Source organism: Electrona antarctica, assembly GCF_951216825.1.
Source record: "Electrona antarctica genome assembly, chromosome: 7".
NCBI classification, from domain to species: Eukaryota; Metazoa; Chordata; class Actinopteri; order Myctophiformes; family Myctophidae; genus Electrona; species Electrona antarctica.
In genome coordinates this window covers 37,012,689-37,040,592 of record NC_136812.1, presented here as the reverse complement: position 1 = coordinate 37,040,592, position 27,904 = coordinate 37,012,689, and the positions used below count along the sequence as shown (strand labels likewise).

The following is a 27,904-nucleotide window of genomic DNA, read 5'->3' as shown; positions in this document are numbered from 1 at the left end:
AAGGCAGTTGAGAACACTCTGTTCCTCGCCATTGCTGGAGAAAAGAACAGCAGTCCTAGAGTTAGTGCAGTTATTTGCCTCGTATAATTCACTGGAAAGGCCAGGGATATCGAGAAAAGACATGTCGGAATACAGGAACATGCACAGTCACAGTCAGTCGCCTCACAGCTTGTGCAAAACATGCATCTTGAGGGGGATTTGTACTATCTTGCACGTGGGTGTCGCACACTGAGTACGAGCTTGTAGATCTGTTATTTTCGCAGGCGAAAATAACATAGGCCTATATTTTCACAACCAAGTAGGAATGAAGGGTCAGGAGTTGTGCTACTCTTGAGTTTTGTCAGTGAATGTAGTAGTGTGTGAATTATTTATAAAGTGCAGAAGTAAAAATTGTCCATGAATTCAAGGCTCCATGGTACGTATGTGAAATTGATAGAAAATAATTGGGGGGGGAGTGAATTTCTCCTTTAAACAGCATCACTTAGCCTATTTTCAACCTTATCTGCATATCACTGGTCCTTACTAATGCTTAAGATGGTATACCACTTCTGTTTGGGTTCAGAAACATTAACTTTTGTTCATGCAAGAACAGGGGCTTCTATTTCACCATGCTAACTTTGCAGTAAGAGAAAGCTTACTGTCTATTTGCTTCGACATCAGTTACATCATTGTTAGGCAGGTGGCATCATTTAGTATGGACATTTAGCATTAAGAAGACAAGATTGAAAATGGGTAAAGTGCTGCTTTAAGTTGGCTGATCGCCCAGGCCCTCCCACGGTGCAAAGCAGCGATCATAACAGTGTTTTCTTCAGCAATGTTAATATCTTTTCCCCACATAACACATGCCCATCACTAAGAGAAGCTGTAAAGTGCAGCATTGTTGTTGTTTTTTTGCCGTTTGCCAGAACCCCTCAGGGGGTGGGGGTGGGGCTGTTAGAAGGTGGTGGTGATAATGAAAGGTGGGAGGAACACAGCGGGAGTGAAGACGGTGGAAATTGCTTTTCCGAACTTTAAGATCCGTGACAAATCCTGATGATGAAGAAAGAAAGAAAGACAAAATACACGGCAGAGATGCCACCTCTAATGGGGCGAGCCGGAAACAGTCAGCGACAGCGTGAAGTGGAACCAAGAGTAACAGCTGTTTCTGTCAGTGGTGGAAAGTAACTAAGTACATTTACTCAAGTACTCTACTTGAGAACAATTTTGAGGTACTTGACTTAATTGAGTGTGTCCATTTTTTATACTTTGTGATTATTGTATATACTTTTTACTCCACAATAATTGACAGCTTCAGTTTCAACTTACTTACTTGTAGATTTAGATTCTTTTTTTTTACTAAATATAGTAGCCTTTACCACTTAGGCCCTATTTTATGCTAAAGCTATTCAAATATAGACAATCTATTCTACGAGTTCTGAAACAATTTGCGTCGCAACACTTTGCGATCTTGTTAGAAGTCTTTTACTTGGTACCCTACTGTAAGTTTATTTTGATGCCAATACTTTTGTATTTTTACTGAAGTATAAAACGTTGAATACAGGCCTTTTAAGAGACCTGTCTTCCACTGTATCCATCTGTACGTGGGTTCCGCTTTGTCTCACTGCACAGCAAAATCCAGAAAATTGATTTAACCGAGATATATAAATGGACAATTATGGGTTGCTTAAGGGCATCTTTGTCTGTCAACCTGCCCACCTGTCTAACTCACTCTCTCTTTCCCTTACTCTCTCTCTGTCTGCACGTCTTTTTTCATCTTCTCTCTCGTCTGTCTGCCTATTGCCTATTACTTGCACTTCCAGTCGCCCGCTTTTACTTTCATCCATTCTGTGGATCTCTCTCTCTCTCTCTCTCTCTCTCTCTCTCTCTCTCTCTCTCTCTCTACCCCCCACACTTTCATCCATAACAAGTTCAAAGCCTCTTGTCAAAATGTGTTAATTTCTCCTCACTAACGGTGTAGGAACCGTCAAACCAGCACAGCAGAGAAGTAGCCTATAATGTGATGCAGGTTTGCTCTTTTATTCCCTATTTCTTCTCTTCCCCTTGATCCATTTATTCACCTATTTCTATTCCTTCTCTTCTGTCCAGCCCTTCAATTAATTATCTTGCTCTCATCTCTGACTGAAACGCGCTCTCCGCTCCCCCCCCCCCTGTGTGTGTGTGTGTGTGTGTGTGTGTGTGTGTGTGTGTGTGTGTGTGTGTGTGTGTGTGTGTGTGTGTGTGTGTGTGTGTGTGTGTGTGTGTGTGTGTGTGTGTCATGATAATTACCCGGTGGATTTGGCTCACAGGTGTGAGTAAAGACAGCTCTGCTTGCAGGGCAGCAGGCTGTGAAGTGAATCAATCCACCAGCTCCCAGGTGACACTTTTATTTGTCTGACGGAATGACTACATGTGGGCAATCTTTAATGTAATGTGACGCAGTCCGGCTGAAACACAGACAGTCCGGCTGAGACGGTCCAGACTCCAGCCTTATGGGTGTACACTGGGACTCGTCTTGCACACACCTAGTGGTACATTTACTCAAGTACACTTTTCAGGATTTATTTTTACTTCATCATCATCAAGAATGGTGGTCCCTTATTGGCCAAGGGTGGCCACCGACATACCCAGCCGATTTCCTCAGACACATATGACGTAAATTGTCCATTCATTGTCAATAGACTATATACACATGGCTGCCATCTTGCCAGCCAAGGTGCTAACTAGGTGCAACTTCCCATTGAAAGCCCATTCATCCAAACAGAAAAGTAACATCTAACAAACGTATAAAAACTTCTTGATATCCAAAGTTTAAATAGGGCTGATGAATAATAATCCAAACCTAAAATGGAAATAATTAATGGGGGGGTGGGGAGGGTTTGTGTGTATATGTGTATGTGATGTGAATGTTTGTACAGTAGCCTATGTCTTGTCTTGAAACCTGAAATTGTATAAATAAAAGTAAAAAAAACAAGAAAATGGAAATTATTGTAGTGGAGTAAGAATCTACTCTGTAGATGTAGGCCTACTCTGTAGATGTAGTATAAACAGCTAGTGTAGATTCTGTCTGAACATAAACATTAAATGCCATTGACTATATGCACACGGCTGCCATCTTGCCAGCAAGGTGCTAACTGTAGGTGCAACTTCCCATTGAAAGCCCATTCATTCAAACAAAAAAGTCGTATATAATTGTATTAAACAACATCAAACTCACCAACATTGCATCTGTACAAAAAGCTTGGATTGTCCTCTTTCAATCTGTAAAGTTTTTGTTTAATAAAAATCCACCGTAGACATGTTACTTCCTGTCAAGAAATTCATTGCAGGTGATGTAACGGACCCACAGGGATGTTTCCAGGGTCAATATGTGTTTTCTTTGTGGCTTTTATTTTGAAACGTTTCCTGCCCAAAAGTCAGTTCTCCAGTGCTTTTATTTGAATGATTTCCTGCCCAGTGACAAATCAGTTGCAATTAAAATGATCAAGTTCACCTGTGACTGAGGACAACGCCCAGGATGGGGTTGCACACTGAAGCTTATAAAACTGTCACTTGCCCACCTCGCTGGTAGAGGAACAGATATTGCTAGATTTGCCACAAGAGAGGAATGGCAATGGCAAACATGGAGAAGTTTATTTGAGGAAGGGAAGGACGGACGGACGGTCAGACCGCAAAGGAAGGACGGATGGCCCAAACGAGCCCTGGAACAGAACAGTTTTGCACAAGCCACTTTAGCACCGAGCTGGAAAGGGGAAAAAGGTGATACTTTTATTGTTGGTCAATCTTGTATGAGGGATACTGGTAATTAGTCTTATTGTTGTATGTATTGTCTGAGGGTTATTTATTTCTATATTGCATGTTGATATGATGGATTAAATATTGTATAGTTTTGTGATGTATATGCTCATGGATGTTATGGAAAATGTATTATGCCTTTTGATTATGGAATGTTATATTGATATAGCCTATATGTTATGTCCTTTTTCCAGTTTCTACGTTGGGTTCTGAATAAAGAGAAACGTCAAACTCATCAGTCGGCTTTACCCAATTATTATCCAGCCGGTCCGCTACAGTAGAAACTTTACCCAAGGACTGCAACTCTTCACCACTCATCTACACTGGAGCTCAAACTATGCCATCAGGCCTGCAACACATCGGACAGTCAAATGAATCTGGTGAACGGTTACATTAACACAAACACTACAACTGCAGGACAGAACATTACACTGTCAGGAGACGGAACATATATGGACATATTGTATATAAGGGTTCTTGAATTTAATTTCAGTTAATGGTTTACATGCAAAGATTATGGTGTTTTACAGTGAGATTGTAATACAGTGATTTAAGGTCCATATTTGTTTTTGTGTTGCATTTATTTATGGTTATTATATTCAAGGTCTTTATTTTCAGTCACACCCATAGCCTGTTTTTACATTTTATTTGAAATCTAATCCAAAATGGCAGACATTAGCATGATGGTGAATGAGTCAGATGACAATGCAGATCTAGAATTTGTTGAGAATAAGGTAGAGAGGCTTCTATCTATGTATGACCAGTGGAAGGCTATTGCATGGATCACAAAGACACAGTTAAAGGCCAACATTGCTGAGAGCGACCCAGGACATGTCCTTGACACTTTGGTTAAGTGTAAGGATATTTCAAAACTCTACTCTGACATCTTTAAACATGGCACCCCAGATGATTATGTGAGAAGAAGAGTAAATGCTTGTAAATTTATATCGAAGGACATTTTTGAAGTTCTTTTTGAAAGAATTGTTGATAATGAATTTGGAACGGGGATGCAGGATTGTTTTTATGAACTGCTTGGCCATGATCCTTTTCACTATCTTTTTGGGACTTCATCACACGTTGGTACCAAGAGTAGCTATCACTCTGCATCTGTGGCAGTAGAGCGTGCCAGGAAGAGGCAGGGGAGGAGTTTATCAGAGCAGATTGAAGATGAACGGAAGGAGCAGATTGAAGCTGAACGGAGGGAGCAGTTTGAGCAGGAGCGGGTGCAGCAAAGGAAGCTCCAGGCTGCCGCACAGGAGCGGGAGCAGCAGAGGAAGCTCCAGGCTGCCGCACAGGAGCGGGAGCAGCAGAGGAAGCTCCAGGCTGCCGCACAGGAGCGGGAGCAGCAGAGGAAGCTCCAGGCTGCCGCACAGGAGCGGGTGCAGCAAAGGAAGCTCCAGGCTGCCGCACAGGAGCGGGAGCAGCAGAGGAAGCTCCAGGCTGCCGCACAGGAGCGGGAGCAGCAGAGGAAGCTCCAGGCTGCCGCACAGGAGCGGGAGCAGCAAAGGAAGCTCCAGGCTGCCGCACAGGAGCGGGAGCAGCAGAGGAAGCTCCAGGCTGCCGCACAGGAGCGGGAGCAGCAGAGGAAGCTCCAGGCTGCCGCACAGGAGCGGGAGCAGCAGAGGAAGCTCCAGGCTGCCGCACAGGAGCGGGAGCAGCAGAGGAAGCTCCAGGCTGCCGCACAGGAGCGGGAGCAGCAGAGGAAGCTCCAGGCTGCCGCACAGGAGCGGGAGCAGCAGAGTAAGCTCCAGGCTGCCGCACAGGAGCGGGAGCAGCAGAGGAAGCTCCTAGCTGTCAGAGGAGCAACAAAAGGAGATCCACCACTGCCAGACACAACAGCTAGGTCGGGTGCTCCGGATCGCAAAGAGGAAAAGGGCATCGAGGAACAGCTGGAGGTGAATGAGGGAGTGGCAGCAGTGAAGCCCAAAGACTCAGCCCAGCAGGGTGCAACGGCCGTAGCCTCAGATCCCAAGAGGCCAGGGGATTCAGTTGGCGCTGGTGTTTTGCAGGTCGGCGGGGCCGAGCCTCATGCCATCCCTCAGAATCAAGTTCAAGCTGAGGGCCAGGCCCCCAAAGCAGTGGCTGCCAAGGAAGACACCCTGACTGCTTTAGTAGTGACACGAGCAGCTAGAGGAGCACCACTGCAACAAGGACGACAACCAGACGAAGAACGGGCATCCCTGCCCAAACAAACCAAAAGGAAACCAGCCAAGGCTGGAAGGTTCAAGGCCCAAGACACTATGCTCATCAGTCTATGCTCATCGGAAGTCAGTGCGGAGCATGTTCTCGTTGGAGATGGAGTATTTAAGGTGGGAGACAGACTGCACAGCCCCTTCCTACATATTGTATTTAGAATTTTAAATGAGTATGGGGTCACGTAAATTGACAAAAAATCTTTGTGATTATGCCAAGTTTTAAATCACTATGATTTTGGTGGGAGTGTAACGGACCCACAGGGATGTTTCCAGGGTCAATATGTGTTTTCTTTGTGGCTTTTATTTTGAAACGTTTCCTGCCCAAAAGTCAGTTCTCCAGTGCTTTTATTTGAATGATTTCCTGCCCAGTGACAAATCAGTTGCAATTAAAATGATCAAGTTCACCTGTGACTGAGGACAACGCCCAGGATGGGGTTGCACACTGAAGCTTATAAAACTGTCACTTGCCCACCTCGCTGGTAGAGGAACAGATATTGCTAGATTTGCCACAAGAGAGGAATGGCAATGGCAAACATGGAGAAGTTTATTTGAGGAAGGGAAGGACGGACGGACGGTCAGACCGCAAAGGAAGGACGGATGGCCCAAACGAGCCCTGGAACAGAACAGTTTTGCACAAGCCACTTTAGCACCGAGCTGGAAAGGGGAAAAAGGTGATACTTTTATTGTTGGTCAATCTTGTATGAGGGATACTGGTAATTAGTCTTATTGTTGTATGTATTGTCTGAGGGTTATTTATTTCTATATTGCATGTTGATATGATGGATTAAATATTGTATAGTTTTGTGATGTATATGCTCATGGATGTTATGGAAAATGTATTATGCCTTTTGATTATGGAATGTTATATTGATATAGCCTATATGTTATGTCCTTTTTCCAGTTTCTACGTTGGGTTCTGAATAAAGAGAAACGTCAAACTCATCAGTCGGCTTTACCCAATTATTATCCAGCCGGTCCGCTACAGGTGATTATTTTCAAAGTCTTGGAGTTTGGAAGTGCTCGTTGTATATCACTCAATGGCCCTGCGTACCACCTGTTTTGAATTTGCACATAATGGAGACAGCAGGATGTTGCTTTGCTGATAATGAGCGCTTCCAAACTCTGACAAAATATATCACCTGCAAGGTATTTCTTGACAGGAAGTAGTTCATAACATGTTTACGGTGGATTTTTATGACACAAACACTTTGCAGATAGAAAGAGGATAATTCAAGCTTTTCGTACAGCTGCAATGTTGGTGAGTTTGATGTTGTTTAATACAATTATATAAGACTTTTCTGTTTGGAAGAATGGGCTTTCAATGCACCTACAGTCAGCACCTTGCTGGCAAGATGGCAGCCGATCTTCGGGTGGGCCCTGCTCCAAAAAAGGTTGAGAAACCACTGGATTAAAATAAATCAAGCCAACAAGTGCCTGACAGTGACCATGTCCACCACCTGCATTCTCACTTTGACCACCGTTGGGTCAAGTGTACTGTGTGTGTGTGTGTGTGTGTGTGTGTGTGTGTGTGTGTGTGTGTGTGTGTGTGTGTGTGTGTGTGTGTGTGTGTGTGTGTGTGTGTGTGTGTGTGTGTGTGTGTGTGTGTGTGTGTGTGTGTGTGTGTGTGTGTGTGTGTGTGTGTGTGTGTGTGTGTGTGTGTGTGTGTGTGTGTGTGTGTGTGTGTGTACATTTACGTTGACGTGGGAGGTGTGAATGGCTTTGTGTTGACCCGACCCGAACAGGGCCACAGTGTTCTTGTTGAAAGGCTCCATTGATGGGCCTGAAGCCTGGGCATTTCCTGTCCGTCTGCCTCTGACAGCCATGATGGGACCCTGGGGACCCATCTGTCAACGTCCTGCAATCTCCTGCTCTGTCAGGTCCTCATACTGGAAAGTAATGTCACAGGTCTCAAAATAATACACTTGCAAGTTTGGGCGAAAAATGGAACTCAGAGAAACTGTGCTCAGAATGAAGAATACTTTTTTCGATTCAGAATCATAATCTGTTTTGTTGTCACACAACAGGTTTACTGGTGTAAAGAAGTCGGGGACGTTTGTTTTAGCAAGCAGCTCATCATTGTTTTTGTCAGGAAAGAAAAAAGGGGGGCAGAGAGAGGGAGAGCAGGAGAAAAACAGAAATGGAACTTATTAGATGCACGTACACATACAAAAGTAGCAGGTCTTAGTAGCAGACTTAAGATGTTAGGTGTAAAAAGTTGTAACGCATTGTTAGGTCCACCAGTTTAGACTGATTGATTGATTGATTGATTGATTGATTGATTGATTGATTGAATACTTTATTAACCGTCTGCAAATGGGCAATCAATGTCATACATGTATTCAATTCAGCAAGACATTTAAAGACATACTGTACAATAACATACAAGAAATCATGAACACTAGTAGCAATAAACGTATATCTATTTGGAAAACAATTTGGGTCTATTTGGGTCATTTCTGGTGTCAAGCTTAGAAGACTTTTGCTCTTTTATGGCAGTTTTGAAGGAGGGTAATGAGCACACATTTTGATGGCTGTTGGTAAGGTGCAAACAGTAGCAACAACATTGTCCATTGACATAAGGCTAAACGTCACAGGTAAGAATCCACATATGGTACTGTAGATGCACAAAAGAAAGTAATCTGCATAGGCCATAGGGGAACAAATCCAACATAATGAAAAACAGTCCATCAAAGTAAAGTGATGCAGCTGTGTTGGGAGTTTAAAGATGGAAGATGTTTCGAGGACATGAAAGACACAGATTCATCCGCCAGCCAAACGGCCATTACCAGTGGTGTTATTATACCAGGCAGCAGCTTTCAGGAAGGCATGGGGGCGTTGAGATGACGGTGGAACAGTGCATCAGTCTCCATAATGGAGGGCAAATATGACGATGACGTTCTGAATGTTTATCGTACCTTAAGTGGGTCACTTCTGACGTCAAGGTATACACTCACTCAATCTCCCTGAGGCCATGCGTGATACCGGCACGACATAATAATGTGGGCGCATGAGCTGTACCCTCAAGGCACGCATGCACGCACGCATACACCCACACGCACGCACGCACGCACGCACGCACGCACGCACGCACGCACGCACGCACGCACGCACGCACGCACGCACGCACGCACACACACACACACACACACACACACACACACACACACAGTTGCACAGTTAGAAAGCCTGCAACTGTGTGTGATCACAGGAGATTGGCAGACAGGCAGAGAGAAAACTGTAGCTTGGATGGATGGATAGAATGATTAAAGACATGATAAATAGACACAGAGAGTGACGATACAGTATAGATATATAGAGAGGGAGAGATTAATTTATTGATTTTGTGTAATCCTCGAATTGCTATTTTTATAATCGCTTTTCTAAATAAATATAATCAAATCAAATCAAGAGTTTTTCGATTGCTCTCGTGATACGCGCCTAGTGAGTGTGTGTGTGTGTGCGTGCGCGCGTGCGTGCGTGCGTGCGTGCGTGCGTGCGTGCGTGAACATGCGTGCGTGCGTGTGTTTGTTTGTGGAGATTATTAAATACAGATTAAATCGTGGCACATGGCTCTCTCACACGGAGCTAAATTACACACACATTGAAACATATAGGAAGCGTTGCAAACTCACAAAACTATAGCTGGAGAGAGAGTGACGTAACCCTCTCACTCCCATGCAGTGGTCTTGTACAGCATGTACTGCTGGATTACTGGATAATGTTGCAGGTCAGATGGCAGATCCAGAGACCTCTCTCTCTCTGCAAGAAGTGTACTGACCCAGTTATATACCACTAATGATGCCATTAGACCCACTAACCCCGTAGGTCAGCTCCACCGGACACCCACACTCCCTTACATAACTTTCTCCTTTCTGGTACTTACATGCACAGCGTGGGCCAATCATTTAATGCTGCTGCTGATGCGACAATTATATATATATATATATATATATATATACATATATATATATATATATATATATAGGGATATACAGTTCTGAACTTCACTAACTACATATTAGTTCTTCATTTCATTGTAATAAATGGAATTTAGATGAATTCTGAAGCTTCTATACTGTTTTTCCTAAAGGGTGTTTTTCATTGCCAAAAGAGGGTCTAATGCTGCGTTCACTTCACACTGTTGTGGGCGACCATGCATCTATAAGGCCTCTAGAAGTCTGTTGTGGGCGACCATGCATCTATTAGGCCTCTAGAAGTCTGTTGTGGGCGACCATGCATCTATAAGGCCTCTAGAAGTCTGTTGTGGGCGACCATGCATAAGGCCTCTAGAAGTCTGTTGTGGGCGACCATGCATCTATAAGGCCTCTAGAAGTCTGTTGTGGGCGACCATGCATCTATAAGGCCTCTAGAAGTCTGTTGTGGGCGACCATGCATCTATAAGGCCTCTAGAAGTCTGTTGTGGGCGACCATGCATGTCTATAAGGCCTCTAGAAGTCTGTTGTGGGCGACCATGCATCTATAAGGCCTCTAGAAGTCTGTTGTGGGCGACCATGCATCTATAAGGCCTCTAGAAGTCTGTTGTGGCCGACCATGCATCTATAAGGCCTCTAGAAGTCTGTTGTGGGCGACCATGCATAAGGCCTCTAGAAGTCTGTTGTGGGCGACCATGCATCTATAAGGCCTCTAGAAGTCTGTTGTGGGCGACCATGCATCTATAAGGCCTCTAGAAGTCTGTTGTGGGCGACCATGCATCTATTAGGCCTCTAGAAGTCTGTTGTGGGCGACCATGCATCTATAAGGCCTCTAGAAGTCTGTTGTGGGCGACCATGCATAAGGCCTCTAGAAGTCTGTTGTGGGCGACCATGCATCTATAAGGCCTCTAGAAGTCTGTTGTGGGCGACCATGCATCTATAAGGCCTCTAGAAGTCTGTTGTGGGCGACCATGCATCTATAAGGCCTCTAGAAGTCTGTTGTGGGCGACCATGCATGTCTATAAGGCCTCTAGAAGTCTGTTGTGGGCGACCATGCATCTATAAGGCCTCTAGAAGTCTGTTGTGGGCGACCATGCATCTATAAGGCCTCTAGAAGTCTGTTGTGGCCGACCATGCATCTATAAGGCCTCTAGAAGTCTGTTGTGGGCGACCATGCATAAGGCCTCTAGAAGTCTGTTGTGGGCGACCATGCATCTATAAGGCCTCTAGAAGTCTGTTGCGGGCGACCATGCATCTATTAGGCCTCTAGAAGTCTGTTGTGGGCGACCATGCATCTATAAGGCCTCTAGAAGTCTGTTGTGGGCGACCATGCATCTATAAGGCCTCTAGAAGTCTGTTGTGGGCGACCATGCATCTATAAGGCCTCTAGAAGTCTGTTGTGGGCGACCATGCATCTATAAGGCCTCTAGAAGTCTGTTGTGGGCGACCATGCATCTATACGGCCTCTAGAAGTCTCCATCTAACCAAGGGGTGGTGGCTGAGGATCCATCAAGTAGCAGGAGCGGAAAACATATGCCAACGCAGCGATGTATTCCCCATACATTCCAAAGTTTATTACACACAGTCACACACAGAGAAATATATACAGTAAGAACAGTGGATCTATGACGTCCCTAGCAGATTATGGAAACATACTGTAGATAAGAGCAGAATGAGCAGTATAGCATGCATCTCATATTGCACATACGTATACAGTCTGTCCCTCTGATACAGTAGTGGACAATCATCATGTCATGGTTATCAATATGCTTATGCAGATACATGTTTTGTCACTCAGTCAGGCAGCTGAGGTCACACACGAGCAGATATACAAAAGATACAAAGCTACACTGCATTTTGTGTAGCTTTGTAGCTTTGTAGCTGAAGTTGAAAGCAGCTCAACTTAGGCTATTTGTAGCAGCTGTTGTAGCTTTTGTAGGAGCTACAAAAGTTGGATGTATCTTTGTGTCTTCACACCGCTGGCTTCTGTTGAGAAAGAATGGTATTCTGCATCGTTGTAGCTGCAGCCAGTATGAACGCAGCATTAGAACAGGTGGTGTTGTTTTGTTTCCTTTGTTAAACGTGGGCCTTCACAGCCCTTTGAGACTGTAATAATGATGAAGGGCTATATACAACTACTTGTGTTGAACTCGGTATCCTGTCACGGTGGCCCTGGCCCTCTCACTGCTGGCCCCCTGACTGCCAGCTGATATCCCTGCCAGGATTACCCCCTACTGCCCAGACACCGGCAGGTCCCTGCCAGCCTGGCCGTCTGCCCGTCATTCTACAATACAATACACATTATCTGTAAAGGACAGAATTGTACCCCTACTGGTCCTGGCACGTGCAACACACACACACGCACGCACGCACGCACGCACGCACGCACGCACACGCACACGCACACGCACACACACACACACACACACACACACACACACACACACACACACACACACACACACACACACACACACGGTTTTTAACTCTAAAGCCAGAGTTTAATTGCGTGCCATTGTCGCACCAATGTCAAACACCCCAAATAACTGATCTATAAGCTCACGCAGTGTTGTAATTGTGATACATTGTTGTGAGCTTGTTAGGTGCACAACATCAGCGCACAAAAAAGTATAAATCAAAACTAAATCTATAGAAATTACTCAACTATAAAATAGCAATCGAAATCCCTCCTTATCCCTCCAATCTGATGTTATTATATCCAAGAATGAGTGGTACAGGTGAACATTACCTTTTCATAACTCCATCCCAAGTCCACTGCATCTCAGAGCGTGAGATGGGACACGATTTTGGAGCGATAAAAACAAGGGATTTACTGGAGGACTCGGGATGGAGTTATGAAAATGTCCACTCCACCTGTACAACTTGTTCTGGGATATAATAACATCAGATTAAGGTCATAAAAAACCTAGTCCTGTCCTACATGTGATTGAATAATGAATAAATGGGATCCATTGAAACACAGTATTTTTTCTTGTATATTTCCTGAACAGTTTTGGACATACAAGGTTATCAGCCCGACTGAAACATCACTCTTTATGTTTTAGAGTGTGTGCATATTATGGTCCAAATGGATCGGTGTGGATGTGTGTGTGTACTCACTGTACTGTAAGTGAATAGATGAGTGTTAATACAGGGGATGAGCCCAGCATGGCTGACACCACCATCAGTCTACTGCCACACATCCTCGTCTCCCTATCTGTCCATTCGTGTGTGTGTGTGTGTGTGTGTGTGTGTGTGTGTGTGTGTGTGTGTGTGTGTGTGTGTGTGTGTGTGTGTGTGTGTGTGTGTGTGTGTGTGTGTGTGTGTGTGTGTGTGTGTGCGTGCGTGTGTGCGTGTCATCATTCTTGTTAGTCCCTATCTGTCCATTCATTCCTGTGCGTGTGTGTGTGCGTGTGTGTGTGCGTGCGTGCGTGCGTGCGTGCGTGCGTGCGTGCGTGCGTGCGTGCGTGCGTGCGTGCGTGTCATCATTCTTGTTAGTCATAATGAACAGTGTAATTAACAATATACTCAAGGCCACAGTGAGCAGCCACACTAATTGCTATAAATGACTCACCTCTGAAACGTGCAAGCATACACACACACACACACACACACACACACACACACACACACACACACACACACACACACACACACACACACACACACACACACACACACACACACACGGCTGCAACCTATTTTCTCAGCATTACAGTAGCAGCCTTGCCTGCTTCCATCATCCACTGACACAAAATAGCAGATGTACAAGCTCGCTGTGAGCTTGTACATCTGCTATTTTTTAAAAGCCCTTGTTAACGCTAAAATGACACAGATGCTTTCCTGGTTTTAATGGGTTCAATGTTAATGACATGAGGCCAGCCTGTGATAGTAACCTGTTCATTTTAGCTGATGATGTAGTTCCCTAGAGTAGAACAAAATTGCTTTGTTCAGAAGACCACATCTGACAATGCGTTGTCTCTCCAGCTTGGCCAAATAGAGTTGATACTCTTTGGGTCTATAATGTAAAACCGAAGAAGTCCCCTGGGGTCAGCGTGCTAGTATAGCTGGCTTTCAAGTTACAGCCAAGAAAGAAGTTACTTACTTATAGGCTCCATATTAGACAATAAACCATCTGGAAAGAGTATGGTAATAAAAGTTATCTCAAAGATCAACTAAAAAGTTAAATGTCTTGCTAGATTAACCACTTAAATAGAGAGAAGTGCTCTTGAAATATTGGCAGAGGCACTTGTTCGATGCAATTTTGATTATGCCTGCACATCCTGGTACACTATGCTTCCCTAAGATGTTTAAAAGCTTGGTGGCATTTGATGGTTCAAATCTGATTTGCAAAAATCTGTTTTCATGTGGGTTTTCTGCTGTTCAGACAAAAACAAATCTGATCTGGATAGGCCAAAATCTGATTTATTTGGTTATCCATTCATTCACTATTATACCCAATCAGTACACAGTAGCTACTGTATGTAATATTTCCTCTACCACAATGACAGCTGAATGCACTTGAAGGGATTAGCCAACCGGACATACATAAAAAAGAATCGTGAATAGTGTTTGTGTGTGAATGTTTTTAGAAGTTAGTTACTATGTTATCCAGATGTCTGTTGAGTTCTTATTCAGGTGTGCTAAAGAAAATAGCTACAGACTCGAAATGAATGAGTATTATCTGCAACATTTATGTGGAATGGGTTACCTGAGGCCTTATAAGCAATTAGCACAATCGTTAAAATTGTACCACTCCATAAAGAGCTGGCTGAATAGCAGCTGGACCTAATTAGACTTTGGTTGTCTTATACACTGGAAGTTGTACAATTGTATTCATTATTAATGTGGGTCCTACTGCAGCTGTGCTGTTTGATAGCTGCCTGATCCTCACTGCAATCCCCCCAAAAACATTGCGACTGTGAATAGGATATATGCACACAGAATAACTCTTCCTACGTCCGGGCCTCTTCCCTATTTCCTTCAGGTGTTAACCAATGATACTAATTGTCTCCACCAGGCTGAAGGCATGGGGAGAGAGTATGTTTTGCACTCCGTCCGTCCGTGTGTCCGTGCGTCCGTGCGTCCGTCCATCCGTCCGTCCGTCTGTTACCAGCTAATCTCCAGCACCATTAACCCGGTCGATGCCGAATTTTGCAGAACGGCCTGTTATAGCGCCACCAGGAGGCCGACTTTTGTAAAATACATTTTTGATATTAGGCTTCTCCAGATTCTGTCCAAAAATCCCGCAAATCATTACACAGTATCTCTATAGTCCTTTGTTCAAGACGGATCTGTCCGATATTTCATATTCCATCCTAATTGGCTAACATTGGCTTTCAAAGTTTGCAGGATTGACCCGTTTTGAACAAAAAGCCTCAAATCATGAACGCAGCGTGCAATTTGCGTGAAATCTTTCACAGACTTTCCTACTAGGCTGAGGAATATATCCGACCCTTTTCACATTGGCCTGTTATAGCGCCACCAACAGGTGGATTTGCAAAACACATTTTTGGAACAAAATGCCTCAAATCATCCAATTGCCATCCAAGGCGTAAGAAGAAATGGCACCATTTTCACATTGGCCTATTATAGCGCCACAACCTGAGAGACCTGTGCCCCGAGGGGCACTTTACAGGGGAATACCACTCATTTGCAACATTTTACATGTCATTAATATACCTTAGAGTTGTTGTGTGGAATAAAAAGGTCCCCCCATTCTGTGTTGCCAACTGGAGGTCTGACAAAAATCAGTAACATTATGAAGTACATCTCAGTGACATCACTCGGCCAATGCATATTTTCACTGTTTTCTTTTTTTCTTTTTGAGCAGTGCCTAACCGCTCCAACACAACAGCTCTAATGATAACATGATGATCCTTCATCTGCAGGTAAACACTGTCTGAAAAACACATCCTGGCTATAGAACACTCTTCTCTGTCTGTCTGTCTGTCTGTCTGTCTGTCTGTCTGTCTGTCTGCCTGCCTGCCTGCCTGCCTGCCTGCCTGCCTGCCTGCCTGCCTGCCTGCCTGCCTGCCTGCCTGCCTGCCTGCCTGCCTGCCTGCCTGCCTGCCTGCCTGCCTGCCTGCCTGCCTGCCTGCCTGCCTGCCTGCCTGCCTGCCTGCCTGCCTGCCTGCCTGCCTGCCTGCCTGCCTGCCTGCCTGCCTGCCTGCCTGCCTGCCTGCCTGCCTGCCTGCCTGCCTGCCTGCCTGCCTGCCTGCCTGCCTGCCTGCCTGCCTGCCTGCCTGCCTGCCTGCCTGCCTGCCTGCCTGCCTGCCTGCCTGCCTGCCTGCCTGCCTGCCTGCCTGCCTGCCTGCCTGCCTGCCTGCCTGCCTGCCTGCCTGCCTGCCTGCCTGCCTGCCTGCCTGCCTGCCTGCCTGCCTGCCTGCCTGCCTGCCTGCCTGCCTGCCTGCCTGCCTGCCTGCCTGCCTGCCTGCCTGCCTGCCTGCCTGCCTGCCTGCCTGCCTGCCTGCCTGCCTGCCTGCCTGCCTGCCTGCCTGCCTGCCTGCCTGCCTGCCTGCCTGCCTGCCTGCCTGCCTGTCTGTCTGTCTGTCTGTCAAGCCATCAATCGATGAGGACAGTCAGGGGACTGTTGTCATCGTAGGGCTGGGACGTATGACTTCAAATCAATACCACGATTATTTAAAACTTTTCCAATTACACAATTACACCAAATCTCTTCTCTGAAAATACCCAATCTACAAGCTCACAATGCATTACAGCGTTGTGCGTGTGACCTTGATTACTTGTAGATATGTTATTTGTGGTTTGCAACTCTGGAGTTGTGTGTCCTACCAATGCATTAACAACAAGCACGGCCTTATCTCTACTCTGGAACTCTGCTGATTGCTATGCGGCACGTCAGAGCTAATTGCAACCGTTAACCTTTAAGTTGTACTCATAAATGAAATCGACAACTTGTCGGCTTCTATTAGCCGCCGTCACGGTGTGAATTCTTTACTTTCTACCTTTTGCGTATAGCTTTCACATTTCACATGGCTCATTGGCTGGCCTCTTATTGTGCGTGGAGAATCCATTCCCTGATGGATCATGTGGACTTTTGTTTTTTCTTTCTGTTTTTTGGCTGAGCAGACAGGCTGAGACAGCATTATGCTAGTGGTTCTCAAACTTTTTAATTTCAAAGACCCCCAGTTCGGTATAAGGCCACATACCTGCATAATGCTGACTGTGTACGAATGGAAGCAATGGTCCATTTTGTTCCAATCATTCCATTGGTTTCACTTCGTTCCATTTGATCTCCTATCAAGCCAAAAATATAAGGCAGCTGAACTTATGTTGATGCTATATTAACTCATTTCACTGGAGACCCCCTGGAACCCTCTTAGGGAGCCCTGGGGGTCCCCGAACCCCACATTGAGTACCACTGGTTTGGGCTATAGGTACACCCTGAAGGCTGCTAGCTAGAGCCATCACACAGGGTGTGACATCTTACACTGGGTAAGCGCTAATCTTTGTATGAGACAGCGTCACAATCAGTATTCGTTTAATTCTGACTCTGAGAGTATAAACATTTACCTGCAGTCTGAGTCTACTGACTGAAGCGCTTCAGAATGGAGCGTGGGAAGCATATTCAGATACTCTGGAGGGATACGACGATGTTCAGAGCCTAGTTTTAATCCTTCTACGAAAATAATGTGAAACCTCCTGTAGCTCCATGTATTCCACTCTATGAGTGACAACTGCCACTAGTCTACAGGAACACATGTACAATTTACTTTTTCCATTCATTTAAAAGTTTAAATTTCTTCTTTCTGTCTGTTCGGCAGCTGCAACGATGTAAGCTGTTACCGAGGATTTTCCAAAGCATTTTTTTCCGGCATGTTTATCTGTGTGTTTGTCTGCATGTTTATATTTGCTGTGAACAGGAGATGACAGCTTGAGGTTTTTGGTTGAGGAACCAAAGACCAAAGAATTTTACTCTTGTTTACTTATAAGAAGCAAAAAAACAACAACAAAAAAAACATCTTTCAATGAATCGTGATGCAGTGCCAGTCCCACGAGTGTCCCCCAGAACTGGACAGGACAGAAACAGGGCATGCATGCCGTGCGCGCGTGCGTGCGTGCGTGCGTGCGTGCGTGCGTGCGTGCGTGCGAGAGAGAGAGAGAGAGAGAGAGAGAGAGAGAGAGACTGTGTTTGTGGCATCGCAGAGCCTGCATGTGCTCACAGTCCCGTCACAGCGCCCTGTTTTGGTCACATGCACCACAGAGACGCCGGCCTGCTCAGCCACCTGTGACCTCACCACCACCAGGTGACATATTACAGACCTATCTGGTGAAGGCTCTGCAGGTGGAGCTTAAAATAGTGTGAGAGTGAGAGGGTTAAAGAGGAGAGACAGAGAGAGAGAGAGAGAGAGAGAGAGAGAGAGGCGTACGCCTAATTTATGTTCTATTGTCGCTGTCGGGCAGAAACCTCCTATCTCCAATTTTTTTTTATCATACTACAGCGTCAAACAAAAGCATCAAAAATAGCAGATGCATAAGTTTGAATGTGCGCCGTGAAATGTGGCACGAAGCGACGTGTTTTGAGCTTGCAGATCTGCTACTTTTTCTATTGAATTTGAATCCTGAAAAGTAACAGTTTTGGGCCTGTGAGGTTTCCATCCGACAGAGATGATAAGACAGAGTCGTGCGGTGGAAATACATCTGCTATTTTCTCGGAATGTTCGCACACAGAATAGGGACGCTATAGGGTTCAAGTAGTTGGTTAAGGAGTAGAGAGAGACAGAGACACACAGAGAGAGAGAGAGAGAGAGAGAGAGAGAGAGAGAGAGAGAGAGAGAGAGAGAGAGAGAGAGAGAGAGAGAGAGAGAGAGAGAGAGAGAGAGAGAGAGAGAGAGAGAGAGAGAGGGAGGTTCATAGGGGGAGGTTGGACACACTGTCATGGACCTGTCATGTTTTGCAGAGACCTGTGGGGGCAGCATTAACAAGTTCTCCATGACCCCTGCAATCCCCATCTGTCCCAAACCCACGCACGCAACAAACACACTCACGGACACACTTCTACGCATACATGCACCCACGCACACAGCAATGCTGACAAAATACAAACAAAAAAAACCTCAAGCACAGTGCTGGCGAATTGAGGACAGGAGAGAGCAGCTGAGATGTTGATGAATATAAAAATGTAAAGTTTTTTGTTTGTTTTTTTTGCCAAAAGAAAAAAATAAATAGAAAATGACAAATTAAAAAGAAAGCAGTCTGCCTCGAGTGGGACATTTTCATCACTGAAACCCTGAGCTGTAAGACAAGTGAGACCAAGGACGGATTAACTCCCACGAGGGCCCCTGGGCCGAAAATATTATGGGCCCCCTATAGCGCGTGTGCATGCGTTTTAAAAAAAGAAAATCATCATCATCATCATCATCTTTGGACATAAATTTAACACAATCAACAGCCAATGAAAGACACCAAGAGCCCTTGTCAGGGCCTCAAACCCATGGTACTGCGTGGTCCAGTTTCCCCGAAGGGCCCCTGGGAGCAAAGGGCCCCTAAGCCACGGCCTCACCGGCCAATGGCTAATTTGGCCCCGATTGAGATAGGGTCTCTGTAGGGGCGGACACATACTGTATGTACAAAACTGTTACATTTCAGGAAATGTACAGATAGGCCTATTAAGCACTGTCATTTTCAAACTCTTTCTAAAATGTCTGCAGATCTACAAGCTCATATCAAAGCGGTGTGAGCTGCAGTTCTGCCATTTCCGCCACATTTGCACGACACTCTTGTAAAACGTGTCGACATTGATTTACCAAAAAAGACAAAAAGTTGGAACATGGAGATAAAAGGTTTCTGTCCGACAGCAAGAATATCTTAACTCTTGTCTGGCCCACAAACCTCTGGTCCCAGAACGGCCCCATTAGCGAAGAATGACGCTGAAAAGATCAGCTTGGATGAGGCATGGCTTCAGCCGCCCTCATTGGATGAATGATTAGTCCCTGGTTGTTCCCCACATCTAAGGGAACATTGATATTAATGAGGAGAACTCCTTCTCCCCCACACAGTTAGCCGGGTTTCACAAATCACGCGGCGGCCGTGCACTCCTGCACTGGTGGTGGTGTGGGGGGGGGTCCTTTTATGTCAGCCTAGGCCATGATGTAACACCTCCAATCATCACATGAGAGAGAGAGAGAGAGAGAGAGAGACAGAGAGAGAGAGAGAGAGAGAGAGGGGTGGTGGAAAGTACACTATAGGAGGAGGATTTTTTTCTACTTCTACATTGTGGTATTGCTATACTTTGTACTATGTAAACATCAGTAGGCTATACTTCTTCCACCATGAGAGAAAGAGAGAGCGAGAGAGAGAGAGAGAGAGAGAGAGAGAGAGAGAGAGAGAGAGAGAGAGAGAGAGAGAGAGAAAGTGAGAGCGAGAGAGTGCATTATAAGCGAGAGTGTCCGCACCCCAAAACAAAGCTTGAATATTTCATTGGGTGGTGTCACTTACATAAGAAGGCCCCATGCAGCACAGCAGGGAGAGCTATAGGAGACACATGATGTTGGCAGGGTTTTCACTATTATGTGGGTTGGTATACCCTTTTTCCCCCTACTTCTTTTCATCTATCTTTATTATGTCCACACTGTAGAGAGGAAAGCTCTGAGAAAATGAGTATTTCACTGCTTGCAATGTCGTGCGTGTTACAATTTATGTGAACTTGAACCTTGAACATTGATCACGTAGTGACATAGCTGTAGCTGGGTGTGCGTGCATGCGTTTTCTCTTTCCCTCTGTCTCTCTTTCCCTCTTTGGTTATTTGTTTCCATCTCCACTTTTGTTTTTCTCTGCAGAGTTCAATTGAATTTCTTCTTCTTTACTTTTTACTTTGCTTGTTTATTTGGCAGGGACAGTGCACATGAATGAACACATTAAAAACCCGATTATGAGTAACATACTTCCGTGTAAGATTTAGCATGCAATGCAATTAATTTCCAGTTGTAGTCAGCCAGTTGTGCGTAGTTCCTATTGTGTCATTTTTCCAAGAAAACAAAGAAAGGGAAGAGAGAGGGGCAGGGGGGGGGGGGGGGGTTAAGGAGATCAGGCATGAAAAGAAAGAAAGTTTGAGCGCTTTTACCACAAAACGTACAGACAAAGGGTTTCAGATATTTACAAGCATTTGCCACAAACGGCACAAACGGGGTCTCTCTTAGGCTAGCTTATTTACAGGCTGTACAGCCATAAAACCCAGCCATGCAACCGGAGGGTCTTTTTCCACACACACAATAAATACAATACTTTACACAGTCCCCAAAACCCAAAGAAATACAAACATATCAATAAAATATATCAATACATTCTCCCTCTCTTATTGTCTGTCTGTCTGTCTGTCTGTAAACATATCAATAAAATATATCAATATCAAAACATTCTGCCTGCCTGCCTGCCTGCCTGCCTGCCTGCCTGCCTGCCTGCCTGCCTGCCTGCCTGCCTGCCTGCCTGCCTGCCTGCCTGCCTGCCTGCCTGCCTGCCTGCCTGCCTGCCTGCCTGCCTGCCTGCCTGCCTGCCTGCCTGCCTGCCTGCCTGCCTGCCTGCCTGCCTGCCTGCCTGCCTGCCTGCCTGCCTGCCTGCCTGCCTGCCTGCCTGCCTGCCTGCCTGCCTGCCTGCCTGCCTGCCTGCCTGCCTGCCTGCCTGCCTGCCTGCCTGCCTGCCTGCCTGCCTGCCTGCCTGCCTGCCTGCCTGCCTGCCTGCCTGCCTGCCTGCCTGCCTGCCTGCCTGCCTGCCTGCCTGCCTGCCTGCCTGCCTGCCTGCCTGCCTGCCTGCCTGCCTGCCTGCCTGCCTGCCTGCCTGCCTGCCTGCCTGCCTGCCTGCCTGCCTGCCTGCCTGCCTGCCTGCCTGCCTGCCTGCCTGCCTGCCTGCCTGCCTGCCTGCCTGCCTGCCTGCCTGCCTGCCTGCCTGCCTGCCTGCCTGCCTGCCTGCCTGCCTGCCTGCCTGCCTGCCTGCCTGCCTGCCTGCCTGCCTGCCTGCCTGCCTGCCTGCCTGCCTGCCTATTTCAGTTTCCATGCAGGTATTGTCCATATCCTATGACAGTCAAAACAAGAAGTCCCTGTCTGTCAGAATATCTCATTCTTTTAAGGCAGCTCAGTGCAATAGTGCTGATGTGGAGGGGACACACCAGATGACTGACGATGAGCCGCTGTAGAGTTAACCACTTAAACCCTATATGGTCGAGCGGAGTCCCTCAGGGCTCTATAGGGTATGTTCTGTTTTCTGTTATCGCGGGGAAGGCTTTCGCTGAAAATAGCCGAACGACAAGCTGCTATATTTTCTGCGAAAGCCCACAATAAGGATGTTGTGGTTTAAGTGGTTGATAAAACATACATGAATGCAAGCACATTTGCTCTATGTCAGCAGTCAGCACACCAGTGCCTCAGAGACACACACACACACACACGCACGCACGCACGCACGCACGCACGCACGCAGGCACGCAGGCACGCAGGCATGTGCACACGGGTCGCACGCACGCACACACATCACAGGGCAGAGCACAACACAACAATTTCACGGCACAAATAAGAAATATAGGTACAGTATGCTGTGAAGGATGTGCAGGTGTGCAGCAATACAAGCTCAGTCCTCAACAACTATTTTATCCAACATTTCACTGCACTGTTGTAACCCTAAATCTTCTCATAAAAAATGAATAAATTATGACCAGTTAAGACCAGTCCAAAAACACTAAAATCATGCAGCCAGCCGAGCGGAGCTTCTCTGTAGTTCACACCCATGAGCGACCGGGACAGACAGAATATTCACTGGAGAGGTGACTGGGACGACTTATCGCAGGAAGCGGTTAATCTCCTCCAAGACAGGGAAGGGTATCCAAAAATCCACAGACGTCTCAAATATTTACACAAGGTGAGCTCCGACATTCAATCTCTCTTTCGCTCACTCTCCGTTATACTCTCTTTTCCGCCCAGCGAAAATCATATACATCCTTTCGCTAAGGTAGACACACAGGGCAAACATTATAAACACTTTTATTCGATGTATGAAGGGAAGCCAAATATTTATGTAAGGGTATGGGTGAGTGGCTTGTGTATCAGTCCAGGCTGAAAGCCTGCAGTGGATTTTTAAAATGTTACTGTACCGACAATTTCCTGCGACATTTTAACCCTTGTCTAGCTCTGGTCCATAGCCTTAGGCCTACTGCTCTTGCTGCCGTTGCATTAAGGCTATGGAACTGATTGGCTTCAATTCTTCAACTCGGCTGATATAGCAGTGGAGCACTTTTACAGACGGACCGGATGTTATCCCGGATGTGGATGTAGCAGCTAAATGTAGAGAAAACACTCTAGAGCCGATCGACAACAACGGGAGGTAAGATTAAATCTACCGCGACTAGCGACTGGACAGCGGTGGGCCGTCTAACACATGATCTTTTCTTAGAATTGGACGGGATGATTTAGATCGCGAGTTATTAACGTTTTAAGATTTTCGTTCTCGTCGGCTAAACAGGGGGGGAACATTTTCGATGACGTCCCACTGTTAAGCAACATCGAGTATTGCACAACAGGCGCTCCTAGGCTGTGGAACGATCGGTTGTGATATCAATAATCTTCGTCTTTTGGATAAAACTTCGTCCTGGGCGCTGGGTGTTACTAATAGAAAGGACGGTGAACTTCGTCCTGGGCGATTGGGGTGTTAACAATAAAGAGAATTTAGTTTTGTTGTGACACCGTTTGTTTTACATCACCATTACATCACCTAATCATAATGAGTTAGACTTTAATATATTAGCGCCCCTCACTTCACACAGGTGTGATTTTTGTATACCACACCGCACCAATATAAGGTAACATTTCATCATACTTTAAGTAGCACTAGACCTGTACGTGCCCGTCGCAGTCGGCCACCGGCCTACTTGGGAACGATGCAACTTGGGAACCTAATGATATACGTTGCCATAGCACCCGTTTTTACTGTCAGCCGGTGTCCCACATGGAGATCTATGTATGTGCCTGTGTGCCTGTGTGTGTGAAGACTGCAAACTGAAAAGTGTACTTGGCAATAGCCTCGGTCCCAGGCTTACTTTTCTGCGAAAAGAAGAGCCTGGTCACAACGTAAGGCAAAGAAGCTATCGGCGGACGTATCCTCCGGAACAGCCATCAGATGTATTTCCCCCGGATACGATATTTTCCCGACCAATCACAACACTTGTTTCATTCGCGGAGAATGTGAACTGATTTGTAAAGCATCAACGTAATTTCCTTGTTTCGGTGGGGACTAGTAAACACAGCCGCACCGCGTGACGTAGTTATCTTACACGCAACACTTCCGCCACTTCCGCTGATAGTCTTTTCAGCGTAGGTCTTGCCCAGGGTGACTTGGCAATCAATTGGGCCCACTGGCAGAGCCTGATTGGTTGAGCCTCAATTGGCTGAGGCAGAGGCTGGAAATTGCACAGGTGAAAGGAGTTGGCCTCATTAGGCCCACTGGCAGAGCCTGGCCCAGGTGAAAGGAGTTGGCCTCATTAGGCCCACTGGCAGAGCCTGACCAGAGCCTTTTGTGGTGGTTCTGGAGAACCGTGGGTCTGACCGACTCGATACCTGGCACTGCACATCCTGTGGGGGTGTGGAAGGTGTGTGTCGAATGTGAAGTCGGTGGGTCAAACGGTTCTCGAGTTACGTGCATTACAACCGTACACACACACGCATGTACGCACGCACACAGAGACGTGGCGCATTTATAGTAGGATGTGACAAACTAGGGGGTTTTCAAGATTCAGAATCCATTCCAAGCATTAGTTTTGCATGAAAAACACTCCTTGGCCTAAAAACGGACATAGCCGTCCAACTGTGTTGGATCGATCACTGCCACATTTCTTATGCACATTGCCAGCAGCAGGCCACAGAAATACCTCTATTAATTCACATACTGTATGTATATTTATTGAAAAAATAATATTTAACTGAAAGGGTGTCTGATATAGGGCTGAAACTGGAGTCATACGTCAGAGATATTTCAGATGACTGACATCATCTGGCCACTTGGAGACAGAGATCCACATTGGAGCCATTCTCATGTGGATCTCCAGATCCACACGATTCTTTTGTTGTTTTTTTCAGATTGTGAGCTTGCAGATATCTATTTTTGCTATTTGTTGTGCAACAAAGTATAAGGAACTGCAAACAAGGCTCGCCCTCAATCTATTTCCAGGTGTTTTAAATAAAATATATAGGGCAATAAGTGGTGAAAGTGTGGAAGCTGAAGGGGTGTCAGACACTTCAGTTTTTTTTAATGATGAAAACATGTCATCAGCCTGTGTACTGTATGGCCTCCTCCCACCTGAGCCGGAGGAAACAAAGACACCACTAAATGATAAATTAGATCGATGGAAACGATGCCAGCGCCGTGTGGAAATAACCCTTTCCCAGAATGCCTCTCGCTTCAGCAGCTCTGCTGACAGTCTCCCTCCGTTCACGCTCCCATAAATAACTGGGCAGATATACATGCCTGCGTACTAACCATGCCCATGATTATTTTGTTGTCGGGGAGCTTAAATGTGGGCCCTCCCAGGCAAAACACAGAGCAGGGAGCCGGGCTGTAAAGATAACAGTATGCCAGGCCTACTGGCTGAGCTGTGGAAATATATACCCTCCCATCTGCACCTCACTGATAATTACATTTTGCCCTGACATGGTGAATTACCATGCCGCGGCCTCTCCATATTATTCACTAATTCAATTCAGCATCACTTAACAAGTAGAGCCTTGCTTTCGATGGGCCCTAGAGGCCAGCGGCAGAGCCGGGGGGGTGGGGTATGATTAACCCAAACGATCAGAACCCCAATTCTGAAAATGAAAAATAAATTATAAAATGATCAAATAAAATAAATGAATAATAATGACTAGCCGACCCACAAGCTTGCTGTGAGCTTATAGAGTGGCCATTTCCGCTATTGGGGTGGTTTCCCTTGCTATAGCTGGCCGGCCGGCAGGCAGGCAGGCAGGCAGGCAGGCAGGCAGGCAGGCTGGCTGGCAGGCAGGCAGTTTGGCTGGCTGGCTGGCTGGCTGGCTGGCTGGCTGGCTGGCTGGCTAGGCTTGGGCCTGGCGTTGTGGTGTTGTGATGATGACCAGGGGTGGGCTGGTAATGGCTCCTCTGTGATCTCCACACACACACCCTGACCACCATGACCTTGGCCTGCGGAGGGAAAATCCGCCACACGGGCAGAAATAGAAATAGTTGCTGACTTCATGTGTGGTGGTGAGGGCAGCGGAGCTTCTGGGGATGGCCACAAGACAAGTAAATACATCAACTCCAGTGGAAGAAGAATTTTGATAGTAAAAGTAGGCTATCCACAATGTAAAAGTCTGGTATTACGAATTGAAAGTACAAAAGTATTGGCATCAAAACATACTTATAAAGTACAAAATGTATAATAAGTAAGTACTCATTATGCAGAATGTCCCATTTCAAAATGTGCAAAATATTTTAAAATATCAGATCTACAAGCTCACAACATGTCACGATTACACACGCTGTGAGCTTGTAGATCGACTATTTTATATACCCAAACTATAGGGCTGAAGTGGTTAATGCATTTTTACAAAGCAACTATAAAGATTTCAAATAATTGTGGTGGAGTAAAAAGTACAATATTTGCCTCTGAAATGTAGTGGACTAGAAGTAAAAAATAAATCACACTCTTATCATCATACATCATCACATTCCGGCCAATCACAATTGCCGTCCACACTTTTCGGTCCTCACTTTTTACCCTCAATTCCGTGGTAGGCCTACACAGACACAGAAAGCTGGCTCAGCCAATCAAATCATCGCTCATGGGGTACACACATTGCTCGGCCAATCAAATCATCGCTATGGGGTACACACATTGCTCGGCCAATCAAATCATCGCTATGGGGTACACACATAGCTCGGCCAATCAAATCATCGGCAGCGCCTGCTGTCTTTGACTATAGTGTCGGATGGTTTGACTACCGGTATTCATGCCGTTCAGTTGTTGCTTGCTGTCCCATGGCTGAGAGGTCGGCTAGAGGCAAAAAGTGTCTGGTTGCCTAGAGACGAGGCAGCCAATCAGGACAATAGGCCGTCACTATGGCAGTCAATGAGAAACATAGGTCGCTACTACAGCAAAACGGCCAATGAGAAACATATAGTTTACATATATGACATATATGACATATAGTTGACATATAGTTGAAACAGCGTGAAAGGCAAAACGATATAAAATAGTCCAGCTTACACACCAGCTGGTAAAGAGAAAAGAAGACCACAAAGAAATCACACTTGTGTGAAGTGAGCGGTGCCTTTCATCACAATGATGATCTCCGATCAAGAGCACATTCCATGCTCAAACAAACAGACAGACAGACAGACAGACAGACAGACAGACAGACAGACAGACAGACAGACAGACAGACAGACAGACAGACAGACAGACAGACAGACAGACAGACAGAGCTGTGCATTGGAGTGGCTGCACCGCTCAAAAAATAAATTTAAATCACACCCGCGTGAAGTTATCATGCATAACATGTGAATTTGCTCAGAGTTCCGTCATGGCACCACGGGACAAATCTGCGATGGCCCTATAGCCAAAAATGTTCCTCATGGCATGCTCTAACTGTGTGCCAAATGTCATACATTTATCGTAAAGTACATACTTGGTTACTTTACACCACTGGTAAATACACCAAATTCGTCGCATACATCAGTGCATGCAAGTACAGTACGTAAGGTCCTGCACTGACATGCATACTGTACATGGATGGACAGAGAGAGGCACATGTGCATGCATGCATAAACACCCAACACACAGGCCCACAAACAACAAGCACAAACGCACACAATTCCTCCCCTTATAGTGCAGCTCATGAATTGCTCATGAAGAGCTGATTGGATACTGCTGCAGCACATAAAGGCTCATTCAGCCCACATGCAGCCCCATCTGACCCAGTCCCATTAGAGATCCACTGTATTTCTATCCTTTGATTAGCATAGACAGAGTCATGATGTGAATATCGCTCT

The 27,904-nt window shown here is 45.9% G+C and overlaps 2 long non-coding RNA genes across 2 annotated transcripts; both read left to right on the top strand.

The window, feature by feature from the left end:
• Window positions 1-3,320: 3,320 nt before the first annotated feature.
• Window positions 3,321-4,006, top strand: LOC306926734. Its single transcript, XR_013790424.1, has 2 exons — window positions 3,321-3,735; window positions 3,966-4,006. It is a non-coding gene; the product is annotated as an uncharacterized lncRNA (long non-coding RNA).
• A 1,554-nt stretch (window positions 4,007-5,560) lies between these two features.
• LOC306926012 lies at window positions 5,561-6,908 on the top strand. Its single transcript, XR_013790338.1, has 2 exons — window positions 5,561-6,637; window positions 6,868-6,908. It is a non-coding gene; the product is annotated as an uncharacterized lncRNA (long non-coding RNA).
• Window positions 6,909-27,904: the final 20,996 nt, after the last annotated feature.